Raw genomic sequence first — 12803 nt, 5'->3', positions numbered from 1 at the left:
CAGCCTTACTAGAACTCCCACAGCTGGACACTGTTAGGATATAGATATTCAGGCCTGTCTGTAAAGGCCTATACGCTAAGAATTTAGGTGTATTCTTATCACTTAGCTAGTTACAGAGGTATAAAAGAAAGAATCAAAATCATTGTCTGCCGGTGTAAGGGCCTTCTCTTACTGTGACAGTCTGAGGCCCTGTTCTTAGGCTGAGATCTCTGGCTATGCAGCAGAGGCAGCCATAAGCTGGGAAGCCAATGGTCACATCTGCACATTCCAACCTAGTCCCATTGAAATAAGGTGCTATTGAGCTGTTAGGAATACAATCCTGTCCTGATAATGCTTATCACCTCCAGAGAAAGGGAAGTATGAAAATGTAAAAGGAAACTTAGTTCGATAGCATCCTGTCTGGCAAGAACTCACTTATCAATGGCTGGGATGTGAAATCCTCACTTCTGTATTGTTTTGTCATTATAGTTGCCACTTTGCTATTATTTGTCTGCATAATTTGTCTGGTTCTGTGATTGTTTCTGTCTGCTGTATAATTAATTTTGCTGGGTGTAAACTAATTAAGGTGGTGGGATATAATTGGTTACATAATCATGTTACAATATGTTAGGATTGGTTAGTTAAATTTCAGGAAAATGATTGGTTAAGGTATAACTAAGCAGAACTCAAGTTTTAATGTATAGTCTGCAGTCAATCGGGGGGGTGGGTTTGGGGGGGAAAATGGGAACAGGGAATGGGGGTGGGGAAATTGGAATCATGTTTTGCTAAGGGGGGGAGAATGGGAACAGGGACACAGGTGTAAGCCTCTGTGGTGTCAGAGCTGGGAAGAGGGACACTAAGGAAGGAAACTGGAATCATGCTTGCTGGAAGTTCACCCCAATAAACATCGAATTGTTTGCACCTTTGGACTTTGGGTATTGTTGCTCTCTGTTCATGCAAGAAGGACCAGGGAAGTAAGTGGGTGAAGGAATAAGCCCCCTAACCAGGCAACTGTGGTTTTGGTCCCACCACGTTGTCCCATGTGTTCTTAAGCTTCACATCACCTGAGTAGGCTGCTCTCTCTCAAGCTTCCTGGGCACAGGCTCTGTCAGTTTTCCTTCATGGAAATGGAATCCTGTGGCTCAGCTGCCCTAGGCACCCAGGTCCGGCGCTGAGTTTCCGCACCCACACTCCCCAGTAGCTTAAGCACATCCGCCCTGGAGCTCCAACCTTCGAGGCACTGTGGGTTTACAGTTAACCTCTTCAGAGACATGTGATTATGGAAGCAAACAGACAAACAAGCTTTGCAAAGGGCTCCAAAAACCAATCACTCTTTACTTTAGCTAGCATACAAATACACACACTTAGACAATTTCCTATGATTACACTAAAGCAGTTTTACTCAGGAAATTTATATAATGGATTTATTTCAGTCTTTCAGTTGCATGTGAGGATGGGTTACACATGCATTTGGCATGATGGTTGCAGAAGGTTATTAAATAATTAAGATCACTATTAGATGAAGATCAGCCAATCAGCTTCATTACTAACTGTCAAACAGCACTGCTTTTACACGGCATGAGAAGTTTTTAAACCAGAATGAGGACTTACATTTTAAAGTTACATGTTTAATATTTAATTTTCTAGCACTGAGAAGATTTATCCTTGTTACATTACCTCCATTGTACATTTCCCAAAAAGGAATCATCTGACACAGTCATTTAATTTTGTCTCTTCACACATTAAAGGATTTAATTTAAACCAACTAAATATGTATGCACTTCTTTATGCAGAGGGCAGGGGGGTGGGTAGCAGAAAATACAACCTTAGTGCTTAATCAATGAGCCCCAGTAATTACACTTGTATGAGAGTATTTTTCAAAAATAAATAAAATGAATACCTGTACTCCAGTCTGTCAAAGTAGTGGGGTTTTTTAATTCCAAATATTTTATATTCAGCAGTTGCTAAATACATTACAGTATATACTGTATTCTATATATAAACACATACCATACAAAACAATTTGTAACTCTTCAAGGGGTCATTATACTCATCCTGCCATTTCACTTCAGAATTGACAAGCTGACCTGGCTATATCCTTGCAAAAGGAGTTTTATCTGTTAATTAATAGTATGATTATACAGAAATGATGCTAATGTATTTACACATTAGCCTTTGTGTAAAGCAAATCATTTAAGCCTCAGGAATAAGCCTAGTTCTGTGTCAGCATATAGGCTCCCACAATAAAATATAAAATTTAAAACTAAACAACATTGTTAAAACAAATATTAGAAGAAATTAGTTGAAAGATTATGTTTCATCCATAAGACCTTAGTTAAACTGGAAAAATTTCAAGAATAGCTTTAGAAAAGAAAAATTTGGTACAAAGAAAGAAAATGATTAAACAAAGAGAATGGGAAAATAAAAATAAGGGGGGAGAATAGTATAATGGAAGGTCAGGTGCACTAAAAAGTAACTAAATGGATCTCAGGGTAAAGTATTGTTTGGTACTCACCAAAGGCCAAAAAAAGAACACCTCAAGGACGAAAGAGTGATTCTGAGAGAATAGTCGTGTGGTAATTTTATGTGGTTTGTATGAAACAGCTCAAGAATGCTGGAAGAGAAAAGAAAAGTAACACGAAACTCGAAATGTGTAAAAAAACTACACACAAGGAAACACCTAATTAAAAACCCCAAAAGTAAAACATGAGAATATCTACTGTGAAGTCTATCATTTAATATGATGGCTAACTAGTTTATATAATATAGTACTAATCAAAAGTATCAAACTTGACATAATTAGCACAAGAGAACAATAAAACAAACCAAATTAATTATAAAACTAAGTATTAAAGAAGAAAGTTTTAGAACACATTTGAAGACTATCACAAAATTATTACAGGTAATGCTGGGTAAAATGTTACATCAAGCTGGCGCAGGGCCCAGTCTTGTAATTCTTATTCAGGCAAGATACACAGTGACATTATACTAATGACTACAGATTCAGGTTCAGAGGTGCTGTACTTGGAAAGTGCAAGTAGAAAGACTAAGCCTAATGAAGGCTATAAAATATTAGAAAGATTACAGATCTGAACAAAATCCTGCCCAAAATAATAAAATTACTAATAAAAAAAGGAAACACAAATCCAAGTTGGAGATCTGGTTAATGTGTTTTCTTGCCACCTTAACCTGAGTAAATATTAATTTGCTATTCTGATCTAAAGAATCCTTCAAATATTGTATACTACACACACTCACTCAATGCCACAACATTTGTGTTGAGCACATTAAATTTCAATGTTTATAAAAATAAATTTAGCAAATGTAGCAATAATACTTCTAAAGTACAGAACAAAGTAGCAGAATCACCACCAATTTATAAGGCAAACAAAGAGATCCCACTGGAGAAAGTTGTTGTAGACTGAGAGGACAATAGAGAAACTGATCTCATCTGAAAATCGATGCTTTCAGCACCTAAAACTACTTATCCCTGTCTTCAAAGTTATAATCAATTAACATTGATGATACCTACGGCTTTGAGAACCAAAGCTAGTAAAAACACAACTCTCAAAGAACCAACATCAGTCATTATGTAAAAATCAGTTCTTAGAGCATGTACTTGCAGTTAAATGATTATAAATTATGTAAAAGTTTGTTTACAGTTTAATATGAAGACAATATGTAAAATTAGAGAAAAAAACTGACACACATTCCACATACAATAAACTCTAGGGTTCTACCTACTTAGACTGTAAACCCTGCAGGACTAAGACCACTCTGCTTTCTGTGTTTGCAGATTACCCAGCACAATGGGACCAGTGACCAATCAACCAGCAATTCTCATTTCATAGAATATTAGGGTTGGAAGAGACCTCAGGAGGTCATCTAGTCGAATCCCCTGCTCAAAGCAGGATCAACACCAACTAAATCATCCCAGCCAAGGATTTGTCAAGCCAGGCCTTAAAAACCTCTAAGGAAAGAGATTCCACCACCTCCCTAGGTAACACATTCCAGTGCTTCACCACCCTCCTAATGAAATAGTTTTTCCTCATATCCAACCTAGACCTCCCCCACTGCAACTTGAGACCACTACTTCTTGTTCTGTCATCTGCCACCACTGAGAACAGCCTACCTCCAGCCTCTTTGGAACCCCCCTTCAGGTGATTTTCTCTTTAATCTTTTTACTTCTCCCCTTGTGTCCATTGGCTGCAGATTTGTGGTTTGTGATTGGGGAGAGCAAACACCTTTCCCCATGCCCTGTGACCAAACACTCTAGGGGAGAAGGAGCGGTGTAACTTCTAGATACTCTTTATACTTCACCAACTCTCCTTAGAGGTTATGGGGCTCTCCTCTCCTCAGGAATGTCTGTACAAAATTACTCATGCAACCATAATCTTAACAAAAACAAATTTACTAAAAACAAAGAGAAAAAATGGAATTACAAGAAAAGAAACAGTTTGCTTAACATATCTAGACTTATACTTCTCATAAGCTAAACTAGATAAAGCATTCTTAACTGAGTTGCAGAGACAAAAAAGAAATGTGACTAGATAACACCCCTTGCAAGCAATCCCCTCTGACTTCTCTTTTGTCAGCCTGTTAACATCACTTAGTGTTCAGAGAGCAACTCTCTTGCTGTGTCCTGTACCCAATTTTCAAGTCCCTGTGACTGGGACATCTTGCATGTTCAGACATACAATTCCTGGCCACTCATGCATGCCTCATGTGATATAATCCATTAACAAATCAGGATGAGGTTGGATTAAAATTTACATGCAGGATCTTTTCTTGTTTAGGAGAAAATCCACATGATTAGTGCCTCCTAATCACTTCTGGGAGTTTCCCCCGCCTTTCTGTCTCCGAGGCCAGTATGTCAAAAGACCTAATGATTTCCATTTGTTTTGATTAAGTACGGTGATCAACTTTGATCTGTACCATTGTTCTTTTCTATAGGGGTTAGCTCATACATTCAAGCTGAATACTCTTGGTCTCCATCTCTGCTAAACAGAGATAAATAAATTTTTAAAGGGTCACATCAAAGTTTATTAAATTTACCTTACCATAAAATGTAAATTGACAATCCTTAGATCCTCTTGTCAAAGGCACCACTCCCAGTTACGGCCTTTGCACTAGGACCATATAAATATGCATTACTATTGACTGAACAAAGATCCCAGACTACTTTTTATTAGACAACAACAGGGTAAGGCATATCTATACTACATCTGGAAGCTTCTTCACTGGAGGTTTTCAAAAGGAGGCTGGATAGTCATCTGTCTTGGATTAGACACAACAACTCCTGCATCTAGAGCCGTGCCAGGAGGGGAAGACAGCCAGAGCCAGACGGTGGGGCTGCAGCTGCCAACCCTGCCAGGTGGTACCCCAGGGGCTGACAGTTGGAAAACTCAATGCAGTGTCCACAATGACACTGCATCAACCTAACTACACTAACCTAAGCTATGCCTCTTGTGGAGGTGGAGTTAAGTCAGTGTAGTGGGTGATTTACATTGGCGGAAGTAACATTGTAAAGTAGACACTTACAGAATTAGCTTACGTCAAGCTAATTCTGTAGTGTAGACCAGACTAAGTCTTGATTTCCTCGACCAAAATTTTCTATCCCTCCTCCTACATTGAATGCAGTATGTTGTACATTGGCTAACAATGTGACTAGAACCCTCTGCTCCAGAGGAAGCTGCAGTAGTGGTGGTCTGTGCACTTGAAGCAACTATCACCATGGTATCTAAGAACCAAAAACCAAATGAAGCAAGTCCCAGAAACCAGGAATAGAAAAGCAACAGCCATATCAGCAGTAGCATACTTTCACAGTCTCCTGGAAACTAATGATATTGTCAGATTCTGACTTGTTAAATTTTAGCACTGGACTCTATTTTCTGCTCACTGATTGGCTATTTGCTATTACCTCCTCTTGTCCCATAACTCCTAGCTCTCTTCTTGCTGCCTACCAAGCTCTTCACTAATCTTCCCCCCACTGAAATTTTAATTTTAATTGAAGGTCCAATACATAATGCAGATTATAGAGCATTTTTTGGAATCTGAGAAAATAAGGCACCATATAAATTAAAATTATTGAAAAAAAGGATCTTTTTTAACCTCATAAAATTTCTGACATGATTTGCCTAGGTTAATCCCCCACCTTTTATGATTTTTAAATGTTTACTCTTTCTCCTTACCACCTAACTTGGTAACAATAGAAAAAAATTCTCTGAGATGCTTCTATAACAGCCCAGTTCTGCTCTTGATCTACTTTAATGGCGTAGCACTGGACCCTATTTCACTTCTACATCTATGCATAAATTTCTGTTGTCCAACTGCAGTTAATTAAAACTGGTATATCTGCCCTTGGGTCAGATGTACTCATGCTGGCCCAGAAAGAGAGGCATTTCCCCCAGGAGAGCAGAAGGTAGCGTTGTTGCTGCTCTATGAAGGCTTCCATAGGGTCCAGGGGAGCAGCTTTAAGTTCTTCCAGGGGCATCACAGGAGCTCCATTCAGAGAGGCTGCTCAGGTGATATGCTGAACTTGTGCATCTCCTGACTAGCCTGGCCACTTTTAGGACTGTGCTGGACTTCTGCACCCCCACAGCCGCCATAATCTTGCCCAGTTAACTTTCCACACTGAGGGCACTACCGAAGCTCTTGTAGCCCTGGACAAAATCCAGCCCTTCTTCAAAGGTCTAAGAGTATGTTAAGTCAATCATTCATGATCAAATGCAAATATACTGAATGGATTTCTAGTGGGATACACTTGTTTCCACGTGCGTACACCAAACACAAACTTATGCCAAACATTCACCTCAAGACGTTTCCAACCCCTTTTTCACTAATGTTTTGGCAGAAGTTGATATATTATGTTTAAAATATGTATTTTAAATAAATTTAAATTTCACCACAATTTTTTTTAAAAAATGTGCTTCTCTGCAGTTGGAGAGTATAAAAACATCCTTAACAAAAAAGAAATATGGTCAGATTTTGTAGTCTTTAGTCTTGCACAACTCACACTGAAGATAAGGGAAGTTCTATCTGAGTAAAATCTCATATGCAAATCCTTCCTCTGATCATTTGCGGCTCAAGTTTGCCACACTTACATTGACTGGTACCTTATTCCATGAGTAGATACACTTATTTCAGTTGGACTTTGAATGGAGAAAGGAACTTGATGTGAGTAAGAGTGGCAGATTTGGGCCAGTATTATTTGATAACAATTCTCTAACAGTTGTTCCCAAGATTCTGCTGGTTCCTAAAGATATTGTCTCATGGACACCTCCCTTCCTATTGGCAATTGTGCAAATCATCTCCTCTCCCAATGGTAATCATGTAACCTCCTTACATCAGCTACCGGAGTTTCTTACTTAGAAAAGTAATAGGAGGAAAGTATGTTTACAACTTCAGTGATAAGTGTTTACTCATTTTTGGTAAAAGTTAACCACACCATTGCTTTTGCTTTCTATTATCTCCCCCGGTCCCATCTATTCTGTTTTTACCAGGTGGAAACAAAGTAGAGATCCAGCACTATGTGATCAGCCAGCTCTCTGCAGGCCAGTTGGAAAAAGCTGTGATATGGTGTTTTTCATTTCTTCCTGTCAAACTATTGTGTAGCATTGCTGGGCACTGTTAAACTACTGCATTTCACTTCAGAAATGCCTGTAGTTTAATTCTGGCAGAGTGATTCATTTCTCTGGATGGATGGATATATTTAGTTCAACCTTGCAAAATAGTCATGAAATTTTATTAGCTCAAGCATAAAAAAAAAATTTACTTGCCCTCCCCTACCATGATGAAAAAATAAAATGATAATTTAGTCTCCTTCATGAAAATACAATTATTCACCCCAAGCAAGCAGAATTTTGCAAGGCCAGTTTAGAAGTATCTAATACATACAGGTCTCCAAGAGCGACGTTCACCCACTGTGGTTAGTCCCATTAACATGAACAAAACTATTTACGTAAGTAATGTTCACACATCTGAGTAAATGTTGCAGAACCAGGGCAATAATTTATATATAATATTTTACATAAGGTTTGAGAATAAATTCAAATTCTGTGGAATGATGTAATTAGGATCCAACTCACAAGAGACCTGTATGTTTTAATTGTAGCTTCAGGCAACTGGAAAAAACATAATGGCCAAAAATTATGACCCAAATATTCAAAAGAGCACATGCCTAAAAATGGCCACAAGCATTGACTCACATGAGCAAGAAATAGGTTTTGTGGTCTGTGTATATGCATACAAAAACATGCAACCAATTATGAAGATTTGGCCCATTTCATCTATACATTTATCTTACTGGCACTAGTTATTCAAGTAAACACTGATGTCTTTCCAAATATATATCCATCTCCCTAGAGCACTAGATTTACTTTAAAAGAAGGAAAACACTACCCAAAATACTTCAAACATTTGAACTGAGAAATTCTGATTTTAGGCTAGTCCTTATCATACTTGTTTGAGGTAGAAAAGACCTTTTAAGTCATCCCAATACAGGACTGTTCCCTAGAGTGTATTCAGTTGTGATTCATTCCATTGCCTCTTGTTTCTGGGTGTAATAAAAGGGTTACACAGTACAAGCTGCAAATGTGCAAATATCATATAATACACATTTTGGAATTATTGGACCAAAATGTTAAACAGTACAGTACCACAACCAAAACACAACATAAAAATGGAGCAAAATCCTGTATATTTTTTACTTTTAAATCATAGAATCATAGAATATCAGGGTTGGAAGGGACCTCAGGAGGTCATCTAGTCTAACCCCCTGCTCAAAGCAGGACCAATCCCCAACTAAATCATCCCAGCCAGGGCTTTGTCAAGCCTGACCTTAAAAATATCTAAGGAAGGAGATTCCACTACCTCCCTAGGTAACGCATTCCAGTGTTTCACCACCCTCCTAGTGAAAAAGTTTTTCATAATATCCAACCTAAACCTCCCCCACTGCAACTTCAGACCATTACTCCTTGTTCTGTCATCAGCTACCACTGAGAACAGTCTAGATCCATCCTCTTTGGAACCCCCTTTCAGGTAGTTGAAAGCAGCTATCAAATGCCCCCTCATTCTTCTCTTCCACAGACTAAACAATCCCAGTTCCCTCAGCCTCTCCTCATGAGTTATGTGTTCCAGTCCCCTAATCATTTTTGTTACCCTTCTCTGGACATTTTCCAATTTTTCCACATCCTTCTTGTAGTGTGGGGCCCAAAACTGGACACAGTACTCCAGATAAGGCCTCACCAATGTCGAATCGAGGGGAATGATCACGTGCCTCGATCTGCTGGCAATGCCCCTATGTATACATCCCAAAATGCCATTGGCCTTCTTGGCAACAAGAGCACACTGTTGACTCATATCCAGCTTCTCGCCCACTGTAACCCCTAGGTCCTTTTCTGCAGAACTGCTGCCTAACCATTCGGTCCCTAGTCTGTAGCAGTGCATGGGGTTCTTCCGTCCTAAGTGTAGGACTCTGCACTTGTCCTTCTTGAACCTCATCAGATTTCTTTTGGTCCAATCCTCTAATTTGTCTAGGTCCCTCTGTATCCTATCCCTACCCTCCAGCGTATCTACCTCTCCTCCCAGTTTAGTGTCATCTGCAAACTTGCTGATGGTGCAATCCACACCATCCTCCAGATCATTAATGAAGATATTGAACAAAACCGGCCCGAGGACTTACCCTTGGGGCACTCCACTTGATACTGGCTGCCAACTAGACATGGAGCCATTGATCACTACCCGTTCAGCCCGACAATCTAGCCAACTTTCTATCCACCTTATAGTCCATTCATCCAGCCCATACGTCTTTAACTTGCTGGCAAGAATACTGTGGGAGACAGTGTCAAAAGCTTTACTAAAGTCAAGGAACAACACATCCACCGCTTTCCCCTCATCCACAGAGCCAGTTATCTCATCATAGAAGGCAATTAGATTAGTCAGGCATGACTTGCCCTTGATGAATCCATGCTGACTGTTCTCTCGTTGGAGTCTGTTATTGAAGCTTTTTCGTTGAAGAATTGGAACTTTTAGGTCTCTAATCGAGTGACCAGAGAGATTGACGTGTTCTCCAACTGGTTTTTGAATGTTATAATTCTTGACATTTGATTTGTGTCCATTTATTCTTTTACATAGAGACTGTCCAGTTTGATCAATGTACATGGCAGAGGGGCATTGCTGGCACATTATGGCATTTATCACATTGGTAGATGTGCAGGTGAACTAGCCTCTGATAGTGTGGCTGATGTGATTAGGCCCTTTGATGGTGTCCCCTGAATAGATATGTGGGCACAGTTGGCAACGCGCTTTGTTGCAAGGATAGGTTCCTGGGTTAGTGGTTCTGTTGTGTGGTGTGTGGTTGCTGGTGAGTATTTGCTTCAGGTGGTGGGGCTGTCTGTAGGCAAAGACTGGCCTGTCTCTCAAGATCTGTGAGAGTGATGGGTCGTCCTTCACGATAGGTTGTAGATCCTTGATGATGTGCTGGAGAGGTTTTAGTTGGGGGCTGAAGGTGATGGCTAGTGGCGTTCTGTTATTATCTTTGTTGGGCCTGTCCTGTAGTAGGTGACTTCTGGGTACTCTTCTGGCTCTGTCAATCTTTCTTCACTTCATCAGGTGGGTATTGTAGTTGTAAGAATGCTTGATAGAGATCTTGCAGGTGTTTGTCTCTGTCTGAGAGGTTGGAGCAAATGCGGTTGTATCGTAGAGCTTGGCTGTAGACAATGGGTCGTGTGGTAGAAAATATTGGAAAAGCAGTATGACTTGCCCCATAACCTCAGCCGTGCAGAACACAATGCCATCCACAGCCTCAGAAACAACTCTGACATCATAATCAAAAAGGCTGACAAAGGAGGTGCTGTTGTCATCATGAATAGGTCGGAATATGAACAAGAGGCTGCTAGGCAGCTCTCCAACACCACTTCCTACAAGCCATTACCCTCTGATTCCACCGAGGGTTACCAAAAGAAACTACACCATTTGCTCAAAAAACTCCCCGAAAAAGCACAAGAACAAATCCGCACAGACACACCCCTGGAACCCCTGGGGTATTCTACCTGCTACCAAGTTCCATAAACCTGGAAATCCTGGACGCCCCATCATCTCAGGCATTGGCACCCTGACAGCAGGATTGTCTGGCTATGTAGATTCCCTCCTCAGGCCCTACGCTACCAGCACTCCCAGCTGTCTTTGAGACACCACTGACTTCCTGAGGAAACTACAATCCATTGGTGTTCTTCCTGAAAACACCATCCTGGCCACTATGGATGTAGAAGCCCTCTACACCAACATTCCACACAAAGATGGACTACAAGCCATCAGGAACAGTATCCCCGATAATGTCACGGCAAACCTGGTGGCTGAACTTTGTGACTTTGTCCTCGCCCATAACTATTTCACATTTGGGGACAATGTATACCTTCAAATCAGCGGCGCTGCTATGGGTACCCGCATGGCCCCACAGAATGCCAACATTTTTATGGCTGACTTAGAACAACGCTTCCTCAGCTCTCGTCCCCTAACGCCCCTGCTCTACATTGATGACATCTTCATCATCTGGACCCATGGAAAAGAAGCCCTTGAGGAATTCCACCATGATTTCAACAATTTCCATCCCACCATCAACCTCAGCCTGGTCCAGTCCACACAAGAGATCCACTTCCTGGACACTACAGTGCTAATAAGGGATAGTCACATAAACACCACCCTATACCGGAAACTGTTTCCCCATGGTTATTCCCCCCGTTCCTCAAACGTTCTTGTCAACTACTGGAAATGGCCCACCTTGATTAATCACTACAAAAGGTTTTTTTGCCCCCGCTCTCCTGCTGGTAATAGCTCACCTTAAGTGATCACTCTTGTTATAGTGTGTATGGTAACACCCATTGTTTCATGTTCTCTATGTATATAAATCTTCCCACTGTATTTTCCACTGAATGCATCCAATGAAATGAGCTGTAGCTCACGAAAGCTCATGCTCAAATAAATTGGTTAGTCTCTAAGGTGCCACAAGTACTCCTTTTCTTTTTGCAAATACAGACTAACATGGCTGCTACTCTGAAACCATTCTTTAGGAAGAATTCTACACAGAATATGCTTCTCTTATACTCTAATGGTAAGATTTTCAATGAGTTTAGGGAAGTTAGGTGCTCAACTCTCACTGAAAGTCCATGGGACTCTAGCACCTTATTCTCTTAGGTGCTTTTGAAATTCTCATCTAAAGTTATATTAGTAGTACATATTTTAATCTTCAGCTACATACAAAGTGAAGGCACTCATACATTTCTTCCTTCTCTCTCTATTAAGTTACTAAACTAAATAAACTATATTTGTCAAAAAAGCACAGAACACAGGGGAGTACAATAAACCATAGTAATGGAGAATTAATGCCCATCTGTAAAAATATAGTTTGGAGATCTAGTATGAGAGGGTAACCAAGAACAGGATTTATATTTCTGTGCTTTGCAGTATCTCAAGTCCGGATATAACTGAAGTATTGCTAAACATACTTAGGATTACCTGAATAAAGTCAGTAAGAATTTTGCATAACCATGAGATAAACTTCCTCCACAATCAATGGTTAGCAATATTCACTGTGTCCACAATTTCACCCTCTTACAGGTGGTAAACAGAATAAATAGAAGTTACATTTTATCCTGTTTTATCATCACCAATTTCATTTGGTGTAAAATGGCAAAACCGCACATTTGAAAAACAAACATTAAGAAGTTACTGTGCTGTTATATCATTTTCTGTTTTTTATTTCCTCATTGTTTATTGCTAGGGGACATTAGATTATGTCATAAGAAAAACCTGTAACTTAAAGTGGA

General features: G+C 40.0%; 1 protein-coding gene across 4 annotated transcripts in view; it reads right to left on the bottom strand.

The window, feature by feature from the left end:
• Nucleotides 1–12803, bottom strand: part of CTBP1 (C-terminal binding protein 1) — a 418690-nt gene that overhangs the window by 349548 nt on the left and 56339 nt on the right. For 3 of the 4 annotated variants that reach the window (XM_075128112.1, XM_048849149.2, XM_048849141.2), the window contains one exon: nt 2495–2593. The exons of the other annotated variant lie outside the window; for it this stretch is intronic. The gene's annotated coding sequence lies outside the window, so the exon portion shown is untranslated. The remainder of the gene's footprint in view (nt 1–2494; nt 2594–12803) is intronic. 4 annotated transcript variants of the gene reach the window in all.

The sequence above is a fragment of the Caretta caretta genome, chromosome 4 (genome assembly GCF_965140235.1).
Source record: "Caretta caretta isolate rCarCar2 chromosome 4, rCarCar1.hap1, whole genome shotgun sequence".
NCBI classification, from domain to species: Eukaryota; Metazoa; Chordata; order Testudines; family Cheloniidae; genus Caretta; species Caretta caretta.
The sequence above is the reverse complement of the archived record's forward strand: the minus strand, read 5'-3'. Positions and strand labels throughout refer to the sequence as shown.